Below are 25,309 nucleotides of genomic sequence, written 5' to 3'. Positions count from 1 at the left end.
AAGTGTGAGACAAGCACATCAGCTAGGAGACTATTGCAATATGCTATGCAAGAGATGATGGTGGCTTGGATCAATGAACGGTACCAGTGACATGGTGAGAAATGATCAGATTGGAGGTATTTTTTTAAAAAAGTAGAGCCAGTATAAATTATTAATGGACTGAAACATATGAGAAAAAGAGCAAAGCCAATGGTGACTCCATTATTTAGGGCCCAAGCAACTAGGTGAGTGGTGGAATTATTTACTTGGACAAGCAGGTTTCAGGAAAGGAAATTAAGAATTCTCTTGGACGTTTCATCTGAGGTGTTCAGAGTGACATTGGACTTTGTTTCCTTTTTTCAGCTTCTTACAAAACTGAAACAGATTTAATGCCACTTTCAAAAAATAAGAATGAATAATTGTTCTTGGAAACAAACCATGGTGAAGTTGAAATTGTCCTAGGTTGGAAATGAAACAGTTAATGTGGCATCAATAATCAAGACAGACTTTAGTAAATCATATAAACTAATTTGGTGACATAGAAGGTTTATTGAATGTTCTTTACTTTGCTGAATAGCTCTATTTTCTCCCCTAAGATTTCTCCTGGAGAGAGGATCTGCCCTGAGAACTTGCTGAAAATTGAGGGTCTGGTTCATAATAACAAAACTTGATGTTGATACCTTTGGGCATATTTTTCAACTCATGTTAACTGAGCACTACTCTTTTGTAGGCTCTAAGAAAACCTTGCTGGAAATATCATGTGGTAATACATTCATCTTTGGGTTATAATATGAATATTTAAACTGGGGTATTGACCAGAGAATTGGCAAAACCTAATATGAAGTAATTTGGACTCAAACATAAATACTGAAGTTTTCTGGCTATGAAGTATCATTAGATATTTAAATGAAAAAACAAATCTGGTTTTACGTAAGTGTAAAAATAGCTTAATATTTAATACTTATTCATCTAGAGAGCTGGAATAGGACAAGATAAGACATCTTTAAGCAATTCATCTCTAAACTGAGGAGGAGCACAACTGCCCCACTTACTTCATAGGTTTGTTTGTGAAAGCACTTTAAACAATGTAGAACATTATGCAATTTAAAGTAATAATTTTCTCCTGTGTGTAATTATTATAACTAGAATTTTCTTTAGGGGAAGAATCACCAAAATTAAGTTTTACTTCCTCTCTTTAATGCTGGTATTGACCTATTTGTCTTGCCTTCTCTGTCCCATGGTGTCCCACACAATAGAAGTATCTAACTTAGTTCTTTTGGAGAAACTTGCTGGGCCAAGAACCAAATCCCATTACATAGGAACTAGTCCTAGAGAGTTGGCTGCAAACCATCTTTTAAAAGTTTGGCTGCAGATAGATGCACTTCGAGATAAATCCTTCATTGTTACAGTTTCCATCCCCTTACTATTATAGTGATCCCACTTATCTTACTTTTATTTCTAGTGTATTTTTGGTGTGAGTGACATTCGTGATTTAATAAGTTAGTATCTGTCGCATTATCAGAATAAAAACATGAAATATATGGAAACATGTCAATGGCAATATGGAAAAACAGCAGATAAAAACAAATACAGACAAATGTACACATTAGAAGAGAATGTCAAACTAAAGTGGCAAAGCAGAGCTAATACACAAGAGAAACAGTAGAAATCTGTTTCATTAGGGACATTCCTTAAAGGACAGAGGCTAAGGAAGGAAAATATTTTTAAGTAAGAGGCCAAAGGTGAGTAAACCATTCTCTGATTATTGTTTTAAATGAATTGGTAAAGGTGGGAAGGTGGGAAAGAAAGTAAAGATTTAGTTTGAGTGGGAGAAAAGAGATTGGCTTCTATGAAACATACTTTCATATGCTTTTGAATACAGAACAGGATAAGCATGTAGCAAAGTGCTAGAGAAAAGGATACTGAAGTCAGAGCCCAAAGTTAGTACTTAACCTTGACAGCTAAGAAATTATGTAAAAGTAAACTCTACAACATGTGGAAAGGCTCCTGAAAAGTGAGCAAGAGGACTGCAGGCACCTAGGATCTTTTACAAAGGGTTTGGTGGTAGTCACAAAAATGAGGTTTTATATTACTCTCAAGATCTCACCAACTTAGCTCTTAAACAGGAGATCAAAAATGAGAGAACATTATCAATCTCATTAACTCAAAGATTCATTTTAAATAAGAGAAATATATATAAAAAAATAGAACATTTTCATCCCTCTTCAGCCTGTCAATTTTCTAGGTGATGAAGGAAGGATTTGAAAAAGATAACTTTCCAAATTACATTGACATAACATGCTTGCTAGATTGAGAGAAGAGCAAGTACCCCAAGAGGCCAGGATCTGAAGATGTGGTTGTTGGTGAGAAGGCTGTGCTGGACCCCTCCCACAGGGTATATAGTGCACTGTGACTCCAAGTAGAGATCTATGTAACACACAGCCTGTGCAGAGCTTGTCAAGGTGACTCTGGTTATAGATGAGTTCTACAAACTCTGGTGACTGCAAGTAAATAGTCATACAAGCTTTTATGTCCACCAAAAAAAAAATGTATTTGCTGAATATATCCTCTTAAATTTTTAAACAAACTATTCTGTCTGCACTTGAGTTGTTCCCTTTAAGCAAAAGTGCAATGCCCTAGCAGTTCTAAAAGCTCTTTGTCAAGTATGAAGCACCATAGAAATTTAAGAAAATATCTCCATGGTGCTTGATTCTTCTATATCTCCTAAGAGAGGAAAAAAGTTAATTTGTTCTTTTTTTTTTTTTTTTGGTCTTGTTACAGGCAATGACACCAGATGACAAGCAATGCCTTTGACAAATCTCAATGTCAATGAAGGAAACTACTGTAATTATTCTGGGGTTAGCAGGATCATTTTTCTTGTATTTTCAAGTTAGCAAGCTGAGTTCATTGTTCCTATTACATATAAGGAATTAATGGTTGAAAACTTTAGCTGTCACCTTAGATTATTAAAGCTCTTCATGGGGGCGCCTGGGTGGTTCAGTGGATGAGCATCTGTCTTTGGCTCAGGTTGTGACCCCGGGGTCCTGGAATTGAGTCCCACATCAGGCTACCCCCAGGGAGCCTGCTTCTCCCTCTGTCTATGTTTCTGCTTCTCTCTGTGTCTCTTATGAATAAATAAATAAAATCTTTTAAAAAAATAAAGCCCTTTCACCATAAAATGCGATTTGTCATCTGTTCCATTTCTTCAAAAGTTAATTTGAAAAGCCATCTCTATGAATTCTAAAATCCAACCTGGGTTAAAAACCCATTCAATTTTTGGTGTCCGTGAATTGTGGTTCTGAGTCTATTCCACTGCATGGACCAAGTACATTGTAATAGAAACATGTAATAGAGCCTGTATTCTAAATTACAGATATATAGAACTGGGGCTTTAACACATTAGTATGAGTTCCAATAGCATTTGCCATATTCTATAAGTGGAAATAGAGACAAACTCCCAGAATTTGGATAGTATCCAACTGTTTGTTTCATAGTCCGTTATTATAAGATTCTGTAATGGCTATAATTTTGTCTACTGACAAAATAAGTATAATGTGCATATATTTCATATTTCCTGGAATGGCCTTGATTTTAAACATTTTGTTTATTTTCAAATCATGTGTCAGACAGCGTATCTTAATTTTTGTTTAAAAATATGTTTATCATAGCTTTAAGTATAGACATTCTCAATTTCTTAGAAAAGGATTATGGATTTTATATGAACTTAAGAGTCATTATTAAGGAGAGACTGAAAAGTTGTGACAAGTTCTTTATTTAGAGTTTGTAGAATTCATTTAGTCATTATCAATGTGAAAATAATTGAACCATATTTTTTTCAGAAAGGAAACTGGATAGGTGTTTTGTTTCTTTCAAACTGATTGATTCTAGTGTCTTTAACAAGTGTGAGTAAGAATCTGTTGATAAAATAGTAAAATTTCTTAGCACCATTGCTGTAATGTTCACTTTGGGGGAATGGAAATACAGATTAATCCATGTTCTCTTTTTCTTTGCTTATATGGTTTTAAAATATAATTCAAGATGTGCATCTAATTACTGCTAATAGTGCAGTGTACCAGGCCAAACACTTGCCACTGACTGTCAAGTGTCTTTCTGATGCAGTTGAAGAGAGAGAGAGAGTGTGTGTGTGTGTGTGAGAGAAAGGAGAAAGAAAGAGCAATGTCCTTTGAGCAAGACTTTCTGCAGCTGTTGTGTACATTAATCCAGGGAGCAGATCTCCCAACACTAAATATAGCAAGCATATCCTTTTACATGATAAAAAAAATTTAAATGAAGTCTTTAACTATAGTCATATTATTTTAGATTTGATTTTCTTTAAAAAGGAAATACGCATTGCACACATATTCTCTATACAAAAACCATTATTTTAATAAGTGAATTGTGGAAATGCCAATGTTGTATGTAACATGACACAACTTCCTCTGTTGAGGTATTTTTCCTTAGGACCCAAGAAGGCTTTGATCTCTGTCTCATCAATAATCCCCTCCAAAATCTTTACATGTAGAAAACTTTATTTTTCACAAAATTTTGTGTCCCATCATACATAATTAGGAAGCTATCCTAGGTTTCACTCTAAACAACAGTAACTAGGTCTCTGAAATATCCCTTTTTCCCATTGTCAGTGCCCCATTATCAAAACACACTTGAGATCTTAAATCTGAATATTACCTTTCTTTTTTTAGTTGACTCAGATGAGAATGTCCAACCCAGGCAATCCACTGTGATGATAATTATCCAAGGAGAACTTTTAGATGAAAGCACAGGAGAAAAAGAAAATTCTTCACACGCTTGGAAATTGAGAGTAGCCGTCCATAGAGAGTGAGGAGTTAACCTTAGTTTCAGTGAAGATGGCTGTAAGAAGCTGGACAACCTGTCACCACCGGAGCCAGAGCATTTGTCAGCTCACAGGTCCCAAGTTATTTTGAGCTGTATAAACCATGTGCCTGTGAAACATTCCACCTGATTGGACAGGAGAAAACTGAGCAAAGGGATTCCACAGCAAGACAGCACCTATGGGTGGTGGGGGTCAATCAGTTTTTCTACCTATAGAATTTCACTTCTAGCTAGAGGCCTAAGTTCTTTATTGATTTATGTGTGGAGTTAATACTAACTAATTTCATGACACCATGTTCCATCTGTCAAAGAAAATGGCATTATTTTTGAATACATCAAAATTTTTAATTTTTAGGAACTTTAATTTTAATGAAAATTTACTGTCATTTAATCACTGATAGATACATTTTAGGAAATTAAGCTGTGAGAAACCATATAAAGCTGAGGCCTAACATTTAAAAGTGGAGAGTTTTTTCACTGTTCATCCAAAAGCTAAGCAAAAGTAGAGAAGATATTTAACATTAAAAGGTGTTAATTAGAGATCACAAAAACAAACAAAAAAAAAATGGAGAGGAAAAAACCATCAGCCTGAGAGTAAACCCAGTATTAGTATCTGGAATAACATTTTTGTATATTGCTTGAAAAGGTCTATGCTAAGATGTCTTCTCTCACAAGCATTACCAATCAATAAAAAAGAATGCTTAACCAACCAACATCTGCTCAAAAAACTCCTTTGTCAAAGTATAGGTTTTTTGATATTAATTTCATACATTTTCAGAATGAAATTTGGGGAAAAAGAAGTTAATTCCATTGCTTGGTACAGATTAAGTGTGCTGTAACATCATTAAATCTTGGCAGAAGCCTGGGTTTTGAAAATTTAGGTAAATGTCACAGGTTATTATTTAAAAGGATCATTCTTAGATTTGGATAGCATGAAATTTTTAGTTTACATCTAGATTCTTAATTAAATCACTCAACAGTTTGTAGGAGTTCTTCCCATTCATTCATTCAACAAATATTTACCTAATGCCTACTATGTGCCCGGTACTAGGTATAAAGCAGTACCTAAAATATACCAAAATTCTTTACCTTATGGAATTCACCAAGAGATCTTTTTACCCAAATCAGTCATTTTGAGACCACCTATTGTATATTGAATAGATATAAAATTTGTTTATTGTGATCACATCAGAGATTTCACTACTTTTTTATAGAGTTCTATTCACACAAGCAGAGTGAAAAAAATTGAGGAAAACTTTTCAATAACTCAGGTTAAAAGTAGTATTACTGAGGAGGAGAAAAGGTATAAAAAGAACTGAATTATGCAGGCAGGCTGTTTTTATTACCACAATAGTCCAGATCTTTTTTTTTTAATTTTTTAAAAATTTTTATTTATTTATGATAGTCACACAGAGAGAGAGAGAGCGAGGCAGAGACACAGGCAGAGGGAAAAGCAGGCTCCATGCACCAGGAGCCCGACGTGGGATTCGATCCCGGGTCTCCAGGATCGTGCCCTGGGCCAAAGGCAGGCGCTAAACCGCTGCACCACCCAGGGATCCTGAAACGTTGTAGTCCAGATCTTTAATGACAGATTCCTTTGGTCTCTTACCTAATCCTGTGCTGATACCAACCTCAAGACTACTTAATTGTATTTCTGCATTTTCTATTTATGTGGATGCTCCTACAATTTCTTATTTAAAGATAAGATTTTGGGGTGCCTGGGTGGCTCAGTCAGTTAAGCACCAGACTCTTGATTTCAGCTCAGGTCATAATCTTGTGATTGTGGAATCTAGCCTTGCACTAGGATCAGTGCTCAGTGGGGAGTCTGCTTGAGATTCTCTCTCCCCCCTCCCCCGAAACTCTTATCTAAATTTTAAAATCTTAAAAGAAAAGAGGGGAAAAAAAAAGCTTTTCTCCCCTTTTCTAAATAAATAAATAAATAAATAAATAAATAAATAAACTCCCTCCCATTCCACTCAGATAGAGACCTAACTAAGACCTAACTTGAGACCTAACTAATATAACTGCTGCTAGGTCTTCTTTAGGGATGTGGAAAAGTGCAACTTCTATTTCAGGTAAAAATAGGTGTATTACAATTTGACCTTCCAAAGGGAAATGTGTGCACATATTGTAAATGAACACATTTCTACTACCATATAAACTATGCCATGATAAGACAGTGTACAAAATTCTTTGAACACTGAAAAAAAAGCTGCATGTAAATATTTAAAATAAATAATATTCAGCAATTGTGAATACCTTGCTTACAATACATCAAATTTGTGTTCTATATTCTGGTATTTTTAAATTAGTTTTTTCGGGATGTCTGGGTGGTTCAGTGGTTGAGCATCTGCCTTCGGCTCAAGGTGTGATCCCGGGTCCGGAAATTGAGTCCCACATCAGGCCCCCTGCAAGGAGCCTGCTTTTCCCTCTCCCTCTGCCTATGTCTCTGCCTCTCTCTGTGTGTCTCTCATGAATGAATGAATGATTAATTAATTAATCTAAAAATCTTTTAAAAGATAAAATAAAATAAAATTAGTTTTTTTCTTCCAAGTAACACAGCCTCTATCTTTTTTTTTTACAGCCTCTATCTTGAATATCATTGTAGTACTTATATAAACATTGTACCACACACTTACTAGTTCAAATTTTACCAGAGTTTATTGATACAAAAATTAATTTTTAAAACTTTAAAAAATATTCCAACATAATTAAAAAGAAATTTCATAAATGACAAATAAACACAAGGTTACATGTCTTAAGCCTTCCCCATAAAGTTGAGTGGCTCATCCAACACATGTGTTTATTGTGGTTTGAACATGATCCTGAGCTTGCCTTCAGCTGTTTTCTTAATTCAGTCACTCAGCTACAGAAACAATTTACTCACACTGGGATGATCCACAGGAATACCAAGGAACCTAAATATCTATGACAGAGGAAGTCTTCACTTGGAGAAGAATGCAAGAATTCTGTGCTAGTAGATTCATGTAAAATTTTATATTTCCTATTTTTTCATATTGCTATAGATTTTAATTCTTTAAAAGAAATTGCTCATATACACCAAACTTTCAAAAAATTTTGCTTAAAGTTCATAGGTTTGTATTGACTTACTCCCCTCTAGTATCAGATGAGAACAAAACCCCCTCTGTATCTTATTTTTAAAGAACAGAGACATGTATTTCCTAACTTTTGTTTATGAGAAAAATACTCAATCAAAGAAAAACGATCCCAAACGATATATATATGGTGGATTATAGAGGGTCTTATACAAACTCCATGATACAATGTTATTGAGGAATACAATTAAATTCTTAAGAAACTTCTTTTTCATCTAAACGGTATTGAAAATGCTTACCTAAAACTAAAACCAAAACCAAAAACATTAAAAAAGCTCTAAGTCCAAAGCCTTAGTTTTAAAAACTAAAAACATTTTTTGAAGCTATAAACAGAATACCTATTTTAAAACATTATCCTGAGAAGTAAATTTGTGGTTACCTGGAGGAGAAGCACCATTCCTATATCAATCAACCAGGATCATCCAAAGTCCAAATCTCACTGCCTAACTTGTGTCAGCCACAGAAGTATCATGAAGGTAATGTGATACTACCCCGCCAGAGTAATGAAGGGTATTTACAGGGTTCCGTGGTGGATCCAGGGACAGTCATTTAGAACAGATTGCTCTTTCAGATCAACTTTAATAACTCAGTCTGCACAATGTTCTTAGCCTGGAGGGATGGTGGGGGCGGATAATGACTAAGATGACTAAGGAAATAGACTTTCTTGGTCTTTCCTTAGATGAAAAGGACAATAAGGATGGAATTTTAAAGAATAAAGCATAAATATGGGCAAAATATATATACACAGGTTGCGTATGACGTGTAAATGCTTTTATTTGATACAAAACTAAGAATATGGTTAATACATTTATTAAAGTCAATATGGGAACACAATTAATTATTATAATAATAATGTGTACTCCTCCAATTTTAGGGTAATTAGATTAAAGCTTTGCAGTGTGGTTTCCATGAAAATACAATATGACTTTCTTTACTTGTGCTTTTGATATGGAGAACATATCAACGTATATATTTTTTAGAAAGTATTATTTCCAATAAGAAAATCTGCTTCCCAGAATTTTAAAAAAGAGCATCTGTGATTAATACTATGTTACTGAAGAAATTCAAAACAATTGGTATCGAGTATGTAATCCTGAGGTGTACAATTGATTCCCTTCTCGCACCACATTATATTAACAGACACATAACACACATGTATTAACACACATATAACACACATCATCTCAGTAGAAATAAGTTAATATTCCTAGCTGTGTGCTAGGTAGTAAGCTAACCTCTTTATGAATATTGTGCTTTATTTCCCTGTTCCTCCAACAGTCTATGAAGTAGGTACTGTTTGAATTCTACAGATGAAAACTTGAGGTTTAGAGGTCAAAAATTTGTCCAATGTCACACAAGTGAGTGACTGAGCCAGGATGAAACATAAGGTTAACTCTTATGTCTATGCTCATAACCACTTCAGATATTTAAATGGTGACATTTCTAAGGTATTTGTGAAAAAATAAGGATTAAAATGAACAAAAAACATATTCTCTTTTAGTAAGTATTTTAGAGGAATGTTACATAGAATTTTAAGTTTATAATTTTTCTGACTGGAACCAACTCTGAAGTTTTTTTGGATGACTCAACAAACAAAAGAAGAGAAAATACAGAAGGAAAAAAGGCAAATGCTTTCAGATACACTCTATCGGCAATATTTTAGCTGAGAACATGAATTGATAGGTACAACGAAGCATTGAGTATTCATGCTGAAAGGTAGGGCATTAGAAGAGAGTCTGAATGCTTTGACAGACCTATGTTTTGGTTTCTATTTATGGTAGTCATTTTGCTGAGACAATTTAAGAGTTTTGCTCTTTTGAATGTAAATTTAAATGCTCTGGTGTTACTTCTCAGCACTTCGATATGGGTCAATAAACATTTTGCAAGTTAGGGATAGGAAAACAACAGTTGAAATATTCTCTCTTTTTAATGTTAGCACTGAATATCTTAAATGCCAGTATGCAGGCTCTGGGTGATTCCACTCAGATTCTATTTTTGGGTAGCACCGACATCTCAGAAAGCCAAAAACAAAGTTCAGTGTTCTTATGCATGACCCAGATAATCGCATTAACACTAATGATGTGAAAGAAAGGAAATGGGAATTAGCATTTCTTCCAAGCGTACTCTAAGCCAGGGGTACCCTAAGTTAACTCTTATTTTATACTCAGAGCAACTCTACAAAGTACTGTTAACTTGGAATTTACGAGGAGGAAACTAAGCCTGAAAGAAGTTTAGTATAAATAAATAAATAAATAAATAAATAAATAAATAAATAAATAAAAGAAGTTTAGTTTTCTCAAAGTTACCCAACCAGGGAGCTGCACAGCTGGGTGAATTCACATCTAGGCATTTTAATTTAAAACAAATTCTCTTTTAAAGATAAATACCATATGATTTCACTTATGTATGAAATTAAAGAAACAAAACTGATGAACACAGAGGAAGGGGGGAAGAGAGAGAAGCAAACCATAAGAGACTATTTTTTTTAAAGATGTATTTATTTTGGAGAGAGAGAAAGAGAGCACACGAGTGGTGTGTTTGGGGCAGGTGGTGAGGGGTAGGGGGAGAAGAAGGGGGGGAATCTCAAAGCAGACTTCCCACTGAGCGGAGAGCCTGACACAGGGCTTGATCTCAGGACCCTGAGATCATACATGACCTGAGCTGAAATCAAGAGTTGGACACTTAAGTGACTGAACCATCTAAGCACTTCAAGAGACTCTTAACTATAGAGAACAAACTGGGGTTGATGGAGGGAGGCAGGTGTGGGATGGGCTAAATGGGTAATGTGGTAGTAAGGAGGGCACTTGTGATGAGCGCTGGATGTTATGTGAAAGTGATGAATCACTAAAATCAATATCTTTTTATTGGCTCCTACTGCCTTCCCATAAAGAGTAATTATGCAGGTTAATTTTTTTAAATTTTTTATCAGAAATCACCCAAAGGAGAAAATTCACCATTATTTTTATATGTATCGATGAACAAGGATTCAAGCTATGAATCTGATTTTGGGAATTTAATGTTTCTTTTACAGAAGCAAGAAGAGAACAGAAAAATAGTATGTGACTAATCTAGGGCTACTTTCTCAGAAGCAAGAAGAGAACAGAAAAATAGTATGTGACTAATCTAGGGCTACTTTCTCAACAAAGATTTAGTAAAATTCTTTGAAACAGCAAGGCCCAATACACATTTCTTCTCTCTCTCTCTCTCTTTTAAGATTTTACTTATTTATTCACGAGAGACAGAGAGAAAGAGAGAGAGAGGCAGAGACATAGGCAGGAGAAGCAGGCTTCTCACAGGGAGCCCAATGCGGGACTGATCCCAGGACTCTGGGATCATGCCCTGGGCCCAAGGCAGATGCTCAACCACTGCTGAGCCACCCAGGCGTCCCCTGATACACATTTCTGAGGATTTATCATCTTATTACATGAAACCTATCATGAAATTAGCAAATGTGGAATGGAAGCAACTTTCTGGTGAGTAGGTTACAGAGAAAGAGCTGAGAATATAAACCATGAAAAACTCAGAAGGAATTGGTATTTTACACCCTAACCAATTTACATTTTTATTTGTAAATGGATCTACTCATTTGGTGTTTCTTGCTTTCATAAACTTCCTGTCAAATAAAAGCAGCATACTTTAGTATAGGCAGACTTGGAAAATCTTTTTTTGTTTTACCTTTTTATTCATTCTGCTCATCACTCAATTGTTCTTCATTCCAAACTGAAAATGGATCGTTAAAACCTAGTCTGTTAATATCTTAGACATACTTTCCTTTTATTTCTGGCCTAGCCAATAAGGTTTAATTCAAAATGTGGGTGATAATGTCAATAAAAGGGATGAGTAAACATACAATGTCATAGAGAAATTAAACACAAAAATTTGCGTGTAAACTGAGTAGGGGATAAATCTATTTGTAGATGGACCACTTGTCTGACAATTTTGTACAAATTTCAACCAAGAATAAGAAAAGAGTATAAACAGAAATGTGATCACCTCAATCATATAAAATATTTGCCCTTCTTCTACACAAATCCTGTCTCTAAAAAGTTTCACTAATATGTCCTTACCTTTCTTTTCCTCCCTGATTTGTTTACTGTGTTCTTCAAATTATTATGATTAAACAACTAGTGATCACAACATTTCTCATATTGCTGAATTAAACTATTTTTTTCATTTCGGTATTTATGCTTTATCTATTTAAGTAGATCAAAACCTTGAGAATTGCAGCTATAAAAAAGTTATCTATAGGCCGAACAGTTTCAATCTCATAACATAGAAAAAAATAGGCACTTAATAAATACTTGTCCATAGCACGCTGTAAGATGATGCATTAATTGTTGAGTTGTCCTATATTACTCACTCAATTCTACAAATACTTACAGAACATTTATTGTGTTCCAGGAAAGATTAAATGACCTAAACTCTCAGCAAGATTAACTGATTTGTCATTGGTGGTTATGATATTAAACACAGAAATACTATTAAGAATCAATTCAACTGAAGAAGGGAGCCAAAAATGATTAGATGTTCATTGCATACAGTCATCAAGTACGGAACTACGTGCTTTGGCTCAGTGGATGCTCACAATTCCTGAGTTAACTGATATGGGGTACCCTTGCTTTCGGAAAAGGCTTGGAGCTTGCCCAAACTTGCCTAAGAGTTTTCCCGAGGTGCTCCATAGAGGCACTTTCATACTTTTGCATCCTCTTGAACTGGCTTAGTTTTAGTAATTTTTGTTGCCCCTCCCCCCTTTTAACCGTTTTATAACCTTTGCTTTATATCCTGATATAAAGGATATAAAGGATATAAAGGTCCTTGCTTTCTGATATAAAGGATATAAAGGATATAAAGGATATAAAGGTCCTTGCTTTCTGTTCACTCTATAAAATCAAACTCCTTTGGCTTCCATAGACTGCTTCTTTGAGTCTGGGTTTTCAGACCCAATTGCTCATCACTGAGAGGCACTTCCATCCACTCTCATGCCTTGGTTTTGGGGATTTGAGTTCAAGTCACATACAGAGCTTCCTATTTTCACAGAAATAAACAGTACACTTAAAATATTCTCTCATTTAGATTAAAATGTCATCTATTTGGGACTGACTCCAAATTGGACTTCCTGAAAGGCAGATAAGCCAGAATGAGTTAGCTCTCTGTGTGATCCTAGCTGACCCAGCTCAGTGTCCACATCAACCAAGCTTTGTTGTTAATATTTAATACATAATTTAATTTAATATAACAACCAGGAAGTATGGGTCATTATCCCCATTTTATGGAGGATGAAACTGAAAAAATTATATGGTACTGTGGTTTTGCAAATTCAGGGATCTGAAAAAGTCTCAGGAAGTATACCTTGAGATTGTCCAAGATATACTATATTATTATCCTGTTTTTATGGAGGAGGAAACTAAAGATCAGAGAAAGAATTTGCACAGGGCCACTCAAAGCTGTGATTCACACCCAGATCTACATGACGCCAAAGCCCAAGCTCTTCTCTATTATATCACACTACCTTTCAGAGGAATCCACGCTGTTAGTAATGCCTTTAGGAATCAATTTGGAAAAAAGAAGATGTAGAGTAACAAGGAGACCTCCAGTGTTATTGGGATTATGTTCATTTAGTGACTTGCTCCAAAGCCCTTCCAAGTCACCAGAAATTGATGATTCATAATCTCTAACCAGTCACAGAAACAACTTAAAGCAATGGAAGCAACAATATATAGTGGACAATTCCTTCTGTGCATCTGTATCTGCAAATTACTAATCATAGTGAAATTAGGCATGAGAGATCAGATGGTTACCATATTTTAGGTAGATGTTTACTTAGCATTTCATCTTTTTAAAAAAGATTTTATTTATTCCGAGACTGAGAGAGAGTGCACGTGCACATGAGCAGGCAGGAGGGGCAGAGGGAGAAGGAGAAGCAGACTACCTGCTGAGCTGGGAGCCAGGATGTGGGATTCAATCCCAGGACCTTGGGATCATAACCAGACGCTTAACCTACTGACCCACCCAGGTGCCCCAGCATTTCATCTTTTTAAGTCATTTACAATTACATGTTTGTTATTAGGCTTAATAAAAACAACAAAATCCAAACCAAAATGACATACTTTTAAGACAGCTTAAAGTCTTTATTCTGATTATTTTTTACAGAGGAAAATTAACCACTAGAATGCCCATACTACATGTAGATACATATTAGCAGTAAAATCCTGATTACCAAGTTTACATTATTAACTTAGTTCAGTAACAGCTATTTTGGGGGATGCTTCCAGTTTTAACTGTTAGCAAAATTGGAGCAATACGTATGTGCCAAATGAGACAACTTGCTTTGAGTAACTGATGATAGATGGCAAAGAAAAGAAAAAAGTGGTGATAGATTCCTTTTTATTTCTACCTGGTCATTATAGCAAATAATATTTACTAAGTCTTAAGAAAACTAGTTATGAGAACCAATAAATCTGTTTTATTCATTAAAATGATCTAATTGTTCATGAACTTTATTTTAATGGTCATTCATTTCAAAGTATTAAAAACTTTCTCCCTCACTATTGGGAAATTTCTTAAAATAGAGACCCAGATTTTTTAAAATTCTTACCTGCCTTCTTATTTTGTATGAATAGTAAGTAGGAGATTTAGTACATTTGCACTGGGATGGAGTAGTTGGTAGAGGTTTATTTTATTTATCTATTCTCTATTAATTTAGAAAGGTAAAGTGAGAGAATGTTTCCAACAGGTAATGTTTAGTTCAAACAATGAAAATGTAGATGAGCAAAAAAGCCATTGTAAAATCAAGATCTTTACCTTAAAATCAGAATAATGATGCACATGAATCAAATTCAAGAAAGATTCATCACCTCTTTCAGAAAAAAAATAACTAGTACAGAAAGATGAAAAATTTTAAAGTTGAGACATTATTAAGGTGTGATCCTGGGATCCTGGGACTGAGTCCCGCAATGGGCTCCCTGCGGGGGCTTGCTTCTCCCTCTGCCTATGTCTCTGCCTCACTTTCTGTGTCTCTCATGAATCAATAAATAAAATCTTTAAAAATATAAGAAAAAAAAGTTGAGACATTAATATATCTTGTTTGGTTTAAACACAGAATTTAAAAAATATATAAATGGTAAAGTAATATGGTAAAAAAAATCAAATAAATGCTATAATTAGGAAGAGAATAATTCTATTGAGAGTCAGCTTCCAACTTAACCACTTATGTGAGAAGCCTTAGGCAAGTTATTTAATCCCAGTTTCCTAATCTCTAAAAAGTGGGGAAAATAATAGTATTTACATCATAGGATTGCTCTGAGAATTAATGGAGTTAATACCCTTAGAACAATGCCTGGCTTCTAGAAAGTGGCCCATAAATGTTTGCCATTTTTATTATAAAAAGATATATTTTAATTATTTATCTGTTAATCTAGCTTTGTGAAGTTCCAGGGAGTGAAGGAGACACAGTTGAGCTAAACTGTAAACCCTAAGGAAAGGCCAAAGGCTGAATGGGCCACCTAGACTGATGACTCAGACACAGCAGCAGTTCAGGTTTCCAGACTGATTCAGTCCTTGGCTTCTTTCCTGACGCTGACAACAAGAATGCCAATTAGTGCCAAGAGTGATGAGTTTTTGTAACATGGGGTGCTGTTCATCAGAGATTCAAATCAGATCACTTACATCTTGTATAGAATACCAACAGTGATCAACCGTGTTCAGATTCAAACCAATGACATAGAGGTAAAATGCTTCATATCTAGTTACCATGCTCCTGAACCATCTGCTTCTGAATTCTAAATTCTCAACTCACCCATTGCCAAGGGGCTAAACATAGCTAAAGGATTTAAATTATAATTTGATCTGACAACCCAGGTATCAAACGAGACTTCTTTAGCCAAATAAGTAGAGTGGTGACAAATATCAGAGCAGTATATCCACTCTTATGGTATGTGCTTTATGACAAGAAAATAATAATTAAGGGTATTGGTAAGTATCTTATTTCTAATATGATCTAAAAAAGAATGTTAGCATAAGACTGATATTCAGCTTAGGTTAACAAAAGAATTGTTAAGGTTAAGTAATTTAGACAGGAGAAAGCTAGGGAAGTGAGGAATATCTTAACATTTCCATGATTCTGAATTATCTAATAGACTAAGGCTGAATGCATAGGAAGACCATGCAGAGTAAGATAAAGCAGATTTAGAGCTATTAAGTAAATGCTGGAATGGAAATGATGATGGACTGGAGCAGATGTCAAATATAAAGAATAGTTATATTTTAAATCTTATTATTTAAATGCTTTTATGTATTAACACTGTATCTGAAACGTATTTTATTATTTTTTGTTAGTGACTTCTCATCAGAGTCCTGTCGGCAAATGTTTTAATACTCATGTTTTACATATGAGGAAACTGATATACAGAAAGAATAATCACCTTAGTTACACAGCAACTCACTACTAGAAAACAATCTGAGTGTTATTATTTACATAGATCTCTATTATTTTATTTATCTTCAAGTTTTGGTGAACTGTGTCCACATACATAGGATTTAGGAATTATTAGAAGTATCAATATCTTGGGGCCCCTGGGTGGTGCAGTTGATTAAGTGTTGAACTCTTGGTTTCAGCTCAGGTGGTGAGATCGAGCCCCATATTGGGCTCTGTGCTTGGCACAGAGTCTGAAATTCTTTCTCCTTCTCCCTTTGCCCCTCCCACTTATGCTATCTCTCAAATAAATAAATAAAGCTTAAAAAAAAAAGAAGTATAAGTATCTTTTACCCATCTCTGAATCAAATTCATACAAAAAGAAATTAAATGTCCTAGCATAATTCTGTTCTATTTTGACATTCTAAGTAAAAGTCCTAGTCAAAAAATCTATTTCAAAATCCCATCTCTACATAACATATTCTTTTTTAAAAATTTTTATTTATTTAAAAAATTTATTTATTTTTAAATGTGGTAAAATATATGTGACATAAAACGTACCATTTTAACCATTTTAAGTGCATAGCTCTGTAGTGGTAAGTACATTTATGTTGCATGATCATCACTACCTTCCACCTTCACAACTTTTTCATCTTGCAAAACTGAAACTCTGGACTCATTAAACAATAACTCCCCATTCCCCTTTGTACCCAGCCCCTGACAATCATTTTACCTTCTGTTCCCATAAATATGACCACTTATAGTTCCAGGTAACCTATTAAGAATATTCAAAACTTTCTAAAGAAAGCTTCGGGGGAAATTCCTTAAACTGTTCATTTCTGATCAGTTTCTTAAACATAAAGGTTCTGCTTTAAGAGTCTATGTTGGGCTAGTTCTAAGTACTGAGTCTGTAGAGTTGTGAAATGGCTCATACTTGAGATGAGAGGCAGGGGCCTCCAGTCTGTGATGTGATTTATGATTGGATCTTCTACCTTGCCAGTGTCCAGGACACGTCTGCAAATGATGGCAAGAAAGAGTTATTGGCATACCTTTCATGTCTCACCTCCTTTCATGTCTTACATCTTTACACAGTTACAACCACCTATTTTGTTTTGTTTTCTTTGAAAGTTCTAAAGAACAAGACACAGTACGATTATCTTAGGGCAGCACAATTTACATCTCACAAGGGGAATTTTATTTGTGAAAAAATACTGCTGGCCATATTTTTATAGCTTTGTCAAGAGTTCTAAGCCGTTTTATAATACTTGAAAAGCAAATACAGTGAACTACAGCAAGGCCGAAAGTAGTTTCCTAATTCTTTTAAGTATAAGGGCACATTTAAAATGTTGTGGATCTCTTGGGGCACCTGGGTGGTCCAGTTGGCTAAGTGTCTGCTTTCCACTTGGGTCATGATCTTGGAGTCCTGGGATGGAGCCCTACATCAGGCTCCCTGCTCAGTGGAGGGTCTGTTTCTCTCTGTTCCTATGACCCTTCCTCTGACCCTCCTCGTCCCCCTGCTTATGCTCTCTCTCTTACATAAATAAATAATCTTTTTTAAAAAGTGTTGTAGGGGGACTTGGGTTGTTCAGTGGTTGAGTGTCTGCCTTCAGCTCAGGTTGTGATCCCAGGATCCTGGGATCAAGTCTCACATCAGGGTCCCTGCAGGGAACCTGCTTCTCCCTCTGCCTATGTCTCTGCCTCTCTCTGTGTGTCTTTCATGATAAATAAATAAAATCTTTTTTTTAAATGTGGATTTCTTAAGTGATGATAATTTTTTACCCATTGATTTAAAAATACGTAATGACAAAAGCAATCATTAATATTTATTTCCAACAAATTTATGTTTTATTACTGGTAATACTAGTAAGTAATATGTTTATTCTGTTTTCACACAATGTTCGATGTACACATGCATTTGCGGACCCTTTACAATTGTTTCATGGTTGTCCAGGGGTCTTACTCACAAGTCGGAAATCATTGACCTAAGGAAAAAAGCAAGTTCTAGCTCCAGCTCTCTCTTTAGCTATGTGACCTTGAGCAAATCATGCTATATGCTTTAGTTAACTTATTTTTTCAGTTACTGAAAACTGAGAAAAATATTTTGTTTCAAGAGATTATGAATATAAGTATAATATATAAAGTATTTAAAATCTAAATGTGATATAGAAACAAAAAATCTTTAGAAGTGATATATAAATATGATAGAATTTTATACTGGGGCGCCTGGGTGGCTCAGTTAGTTAAGCAGCCAACTGTTGGTTTCCGCTCAGGTCATGATCTCCGGTCATGAGATAGAGGGCCTCCATGCTCAGTGTGGAGTCCGCTTGTCTTGCTCCCTCCCCATCTGCTCCTCTCTTCTCTTTCATTCTCAAATAAATAAGTAAAATCTTTTTTTTTAAGAAGGGCTAAAAAAGAATTTTATATTTTAGGAAACACATGGAGGCATCAGTAGAGCACCTCTAACACTCAGAAAATTAAAATAGAAAATCAACATACACTGACTAATATATGTAAATTTAAGAAAAGAACAACTATCATTCCAATATATTTATAAGGATGTTCATAAAGAACTGTTTGTAGCAGCAAAAATTAAAAAACAGCATACATTTTTAACATCAAAAGATAATAATGATATATAAAATTTTTCTTAAAAGTCACCAAAACAGTGTTTATAATATGCCTCTGTTTTATTTTTTAAAGTTCTGGAGTAAAATATTCCTAAATGTTGAAGGTTATATCTAGGAAGTGGAATTATGGGGGATTTTCTCTCACATTTTTTTCTTGGTTGTACCTTTTGTTTTTTAAGATTTAATTTATTTATGCATGGCACACACACACACACACACACACACACACACACACAGAGAAAGAGAGAGGCAAGAGACACAGGCAGAGGGAGAAGCAGGCTCCATGCAGGGAGCCCGATACGAGACTCGATTCCAGGACTCCAGGATCATGCCCCGGGCAGAAGGCAGGCACTAAACCGCTGAGCCACCCAGGGATCCCCTTGGTTGTACTTTTTAAATACTTCTACTAAGCAAATATTTTATATATACGCATGTATTATATTTATAAAGAGAAAAACAATAGTCTCCCCTCAAGACAAAAAGGAAAAAAAAAGCTTGAAGAACACCCGAAGGAAAAAAAATAGCAAAATTTGGATATCACCTAATTGGTGTTATCTATCTACCAAATGTATGTGTATATAAATATAAATATGTGGCTACATTTTATCTGCATCTACACCTACATCTATATCTGAGGAAGTAATCAAAATGACAAGTAGGAAAGAGAAATCAAAGAAGAATCAGCAGCATTTATCCAAGAGAGCCTTTACCTGATCCTGACAGTGGTACTGGGAGTCCCAGGCCAACACTGCGAAATGCCATGGCCAATTACCTGTTTTGCTCCAATCCTTTATAATACTTGAAAAGTAAATACAGTGAATTATAGCAAGGCTGAAAGCAGTTTTCTAAATCTTCATGTGCTTCACGAATGTTCCACATAGCAGTATTCTGATTTCAATTTAGTTTTTTTTTTAAAAATAGATTTCCTTGCAGAGAAAAAGTAAGTTGATAGGAGAACATCACCTTTGATTTGTCAAAAAGCCATCTTTCTTGTAAATTAACAAATTGGAATTGTGGATGCTGTATGACTTTTGTGAACATTTGGATAGGGTAAGTACTTTGCTAAAGGATGGATCAGTAAAAGAAATTTTGAAAAACAAATTAGGTTCCTGAGCTTTGACAGCTGAAGATCAGGTGATAGAATCTGGTGATTTTACCAAGGTAATTATAAGCTGCAAGATCTTAGGACAACCAACTGGACTTCCCTAAGGAGCAATCCTATAACTCAGTGTGTGACCTTTAGCATGAAATAAATATAGGGCAGAAGTGTCTTGAAGACCTTGCCTTAAGATATTTCCACAGTATGAACAACGGGGATGGCATTTTAGCTATGATCCAGCATATCATTCTCAGTCTGGAGTTGTAGATAAATTGAGGATCAGAGAAAGTAAGTCAGTTGTCCAAGACTGCAGTTGATATCAGCCTGAACTTGAAATTGAAATTACAATTGGTGCCTCCTAGTCCAGCATATGAAACTGTTTTCCACAGCCTTTATGAAATAATATTATAGCTGTAAAATACTCCCTTCCCTATTTTAATAAGCATTTATTGAGTAACTAGTATGTTTAAAGCCCTCTGCTAGGTTAAGAGTTTCTTCAAATCTGCTCTGTATGTTTAGTAATTAAATGTTTGACATTGAAAGTGGCATAGAAGAATATATGGCTATTTTCTGAGAATCTAATACCTGCCAATGTTTTAGACATACTACATCTTACTTTATTTATTATTGTTTACCAAACCTTAGGATATACCATCTAATGATATCCTGAATGGATGCACTTATCCCATCAGGTTATATCCAAGATTATCATTTAATAAAAGTGATAGACAAACATTTATTAATTACATGATTATATATAGCACTGAAGTGCCACTATAAATGAATAATCTTAGAGTAATGGGTTATAAATGCTCATAAATGGAGACTGGAGGCAATGACAAGTCTCTTTTAGGATGAACCGACACTTAATACTCCCAATAGAAGAGGGTTCTTTTCTTTGTAGCTGCACACTTAAACATTACCCCCACCAAAAAAAAAATCACAGAAGACTACATATTGTATGATTGAATAATGAAATCATATGCAATAAATAAAATGTTCAGAAAAGGCAAATCTATAGAAACAGAAAGTAGATCCTAGGGCTGTGGGGGAGGGAAATGTTGGATGAAACGAGGAGTGACTGCTTTTCGGTATAGGATGGGGTTTTTTTGTTTGCTTGGTTTGTTTTTGGGGGGGCTTTTTTTTAGTTGGGGAGGTGACAAAATGTTCTAAAATTGATGGCAGCAATGGTTGCAGAATTCTGTAAATATACTTTAAAAAACACTGTATTGTACACATTAAATAGGTTAATTGTATGGTATGTGAATTATATCTCAATACCGCTGTAATTTTAAGTAGTTCTGAATTTCTCCTATCCAATTGCGCAATCCCTCAAATCAACCATGTGAGACACCCTTTTAGTAGCACTAGAGGTTTTTATCATTAATAAATGATAAAAACTTATAACTTCCAAAAGCAATAGATAATATAAAATCTACAGATAATAGGAAATCTACAGAAAATAGGAACTTACAGGAACCATGGAGAGTGATAGATGAATACCCCCACTGGGAATAATATATGTGCATCATAAAATAAATCACTGATCTCCTGTTATGAAATAATAACACTGAGATAATCCTGGCCCCCTCCAGAATTCTATTGTCTCCCCTCAGTCAGCTCAACAACTCTGTACTTTATCTGTGAAAAATGCACACTGTAGTCCTATTTGTGTTCTCGCTAATCTTTCCTTTTTGGCTCTACAGTAGCTCATCCTTTTTCTTATGCCACTGTGAGGGATCTTTTCCTCATTCCTCTTGCAAGCATGGTTTTACAATTTTTTTAGGACAGCCTCCTCCCTTTACTTCAACACTTTATTAAAAAAACCCAAATCTCAGCATCTACATACCTCAGAGAGCCTCAATTCAACAAGGTAAAAAGGGGTGGTTCAGTTGAATACTTTATGTAAAGTCAGATATAAGGAATACTTTTACTGCTCTCTTAATCATTAGATTCCTAGAGGTACCTCATTACTAGGCAATATTAAATCTTTCAATTGTCTGGACATCCCCTTAAGAAGTCTCTTGCTTTTTATCCCAAGGTGAGTTCCAAGGAAGAGCCTTACCTGGCATGAAATGCAGTGGAGCTCCACAGGCTAAGGAGGGTTCCCCCAGGGCTCTGGGCCCTTCACCTCACTTGTTGAGGGCAGGGAGAGCTGCTGTGGCTTTCCCTCCCTGGGCTTGCCCATTCTGCTAATTTTAGGTTGCTTCCTCATGCGGCTGCCATGGGTATCAGAGCATGTGGCTCCCCTCGGAGGAGCTATTTTCTCCTCTGAGTCTCACTTGTTTGTTTCCAACTTCTTTCTCTTCTCCTCCACCTCCCCACCTCCGTGGTGTTGAGCTCTTTCATGGTAATAAATAAAATATCTTTCACAATTACACTTATTCTAATCTGAATTTATTCCTGAATCCAAGGGAACACGGAAAACTTTTTTGCATTTGACTTTAGTTGTCCTTCCAATAGCCAGATTCCAAATCATATTTATCTAAAAAATATTTACTGGGTTTTTACTGTGGGTAAGATGTTGTCTTAGGGATGGGTGAAATAGATGAAGACGATCAAGAGGACACTTCCCTTGATGAGCACCTAATAATATATAGAATTATTATATACTATGTTGTATACCTGAAACTAATACATTCCTGTATGTTATACTAGAATTAAAATTTAAAAAAATAAAATTATTTAAAAAGAGATGTTGCCTTAGGTCATAGAGGTACAATAAGAAGCAAAGCAGATGTGTGTTTCGTTAATGTAATCTTGGTAACAGATTTATCAAACTTCTACTGTGTTCTGTGCTCTCAGTTACAACATAGGAATATAAAAATCAATAAGGCAAAGCTCCTGTCATCAAAGAACTTACAAGATATTTCAATATACATCAGTAAAAATGGACTTCAGATTATTCTATGAACATAGTACTCTCCCAGACATTGGAAAAAAATTTAAAAAGAGTATAATACAGGCCCCTCCTTTAGAAAGATTATAATCTAAACAAAGAAAAACTTTTTCCCTGGAGACATTGTTTTGAAAGATTTCCTAACAATTTCTCTCTCATGTTTTATTATTCAAAGATAAAAATTATGCCAACTAGAGCTTCTGACTAATATGAAATAATTTATATTTATTCATCCTTGGGGATACAAGGGTGAAAAGATCCAAGTTCCTGACCTTGACCTGACCTAGTGAGGGAGAAGACAGGCAATTGATTATGTTGTAAAATGGCAAGTTCTACAACAGAGGACTGAGTTCTCCCAAGTCTTCACAGGAAAGTACTGATTAAGCTGAATCTTGAAAAATGATAATTTCCCTACGTTAAAGAAACAACATGAAGGCAGCCCTGGTGGCCCAGTGGTTTAGCACCTGCCTTCGGCCCAGGGCGTGATCCTGGAGACCCGGGATCGAGTCCCACATCGGGCTCCCTGTATGGAGCCTGCTTCTCCCTCTGCCTGTGTTTCTGCCTCTCTCTCTCTCTCTCTTTCTCTCTCTCTCTCTCTCAATCTCTCTCTCTCTGTGCCTCTCATGAATAAATAAGTAAAATCTTTAAAAAAAAAACAACATGAAACTGTGGGAAGGTATGAGAATTTTTCATAGCTCATAAAATAAAGGTTTGATTTGGAGGATGTGGTAGGGATGAGGTTGCAGAGGGGGGTAAAGACTTGATTACATAGCATGTTAAATGCCTAGATGATAAAAAATTATAAGGAGATATGATCAAATCTGCATTTTAGAAATATCACCCCAGTGGTTGTGTGGATGAACCAAAAAGCCAGGACAGGCTATGGCAGAAGTCCAGGTTGGATAATTAGAACTGAGGTAATGGTAGGAGGGATGAAAGTTTGAATAATTATGGCCACAAAGCAAAGCAACTATGTCTTCATGTGTTATTGTTATAACCAAATTGCTTATTAACTTAAATGATACAAATATACAAAGGTAGTAGACAAGATGGATATGCTAAGCAGTATCTCAAGGCTCTCCTTTATATTCCCATAAACATTTTGCTATTTTTTTTTTAAATCATGGGAAACAGAGACAGAGAGAGAGAGACAGAGAGATGGAGATAGAGGCATAGGCAGAGGATCCCCACAGGGAGCCTGATGCAGAACTCAATCCCAGAACCCAGGATCACTACCTGAGTCAAAGGCATATGCTCAACCACTGAGCCACCCAGGCACCCCAACATTTTGCCATTCTGTGGAGCCAGAAGGGTTGAAGAACCCGAAGAAGCCAATTCCAGGGGTGAAAACACAGATGATGAATATCAGTGTAATAAGATAAATCCGCATACATTCAAGTTAATAGGATTTTTTTTTGAGAGAATGTAGGTGTTTCTCTTATTGTGGTAATCATTTCACAATACATACATATATCAAATCATTACATTGTACACCTTAAACTTACACAATGTTACATGTCAATTCTACTTCATAACACTAGAAAAAAAGATTTTATTTGACTTGAACAAGAGAAGACTGAACATATTATTTATTCAGATTTGTGGATAATTGGTCCTGTAGTTTCATGGTCTGGGCATGTCTTCTACATGAACTTTAAGCCCCTGATACTTGGAAAGAGGTCCTTAGCAACCCAATACTTGGGAAGATGTCTTTGGCACCCTGTTGAGTAAAAAAAATAGGCTACAAAGCTCAAGATCCATTAGGTAAACTTACATTGACCTTAATGTATGTAAAATATACTTTGGAGTAGGGAAAATATCAGAATGATATTCAATAAAATGTTAGCCATGTGTATCTCCTAAGGAGGTATTTCTGATGGTTATTTTCTTCTTCGTATGTTTGAATTACCAACAATAAGCATTAATATTTTAAAATAAAGACTATTTTAATTTTTAAATGACAATTACCCATACTAAACAAATTTAGATTTTAAGCAGAAGTTTTTACATTAAATCTTTACCCAGTCTATTTGTAACTAAGTTAGACACAGATGATAAAGTTTTTTTACCTTACCATAGATTTAGTGTGTAATTACATTCTCTGATGATGCAGTACCTTACATTTTATTTTATTTTTTATTCTTTTTAAAAATATTTTATTTAAAAATAAAAAATAAAAAAAATATTTTATTTATTTGTGATAGACATAGAGAGAGAGAGAGGCAAATACACAGGCAGAGGGAGAGACAGGCTCCATGCCAGGAGCCCGACATGGGACTCAATCCTGGGGTCCCAGGATCGCGCCCTGGGCCAAAGACAGGCGCTAAA

At 35.3% G+C, this 25,309-nt stretch overlaps 1 protein-coding gene across 5 annotated transcripts in view; it reads right to left on the bottom strand.

Moving 5' to 3' along the window:
• MYPN (myopalladin) overlaps positions 1-22,300 on the bottom strand; it is a 105,199-nt gene extending 82,899 nt beyond the window's left edge. The window contains exons 1-2 of one of the 5 annotated variants that reach the window (XM_077894724.1): positions 8,326-8,420; positions 4,666-4,956 (exon numbers count right to left, since the gene is read on the bottom strand). The gene's annotated coding sequence lies outside the window, so the exon portion shown is untranslated. Of the gene's footprint in view, positions 1-4,665; positions 5,008-8,325; positions 8,436-22,147 lie in introns of those variants that run through there. The other 4 variants (XM_077894725.1, XM_077894728.1, XM_077894726.1 and 1 more) reach the window with 4 other exon arrangements.
• Positions 22,301-25,309: the final 3,009 nt, after the last annotated feature.

Source organism: Canis aureus, chromosome 4, assembly GCF_053574225.1.
Source record: "Canis aureus isolate CA01 chromosome 4, VMU_Caureus_v.1.0, whole genome shotgun sequence".
Lineage (NCBI taxonomy): Eukaryota > Metazoa > Chordata > Mammalia > Carnivora > Canidae > Canis > Canis aureus.
This window is presented reverse-complemented; position numbering and strand designations above follow the sequence as displayed.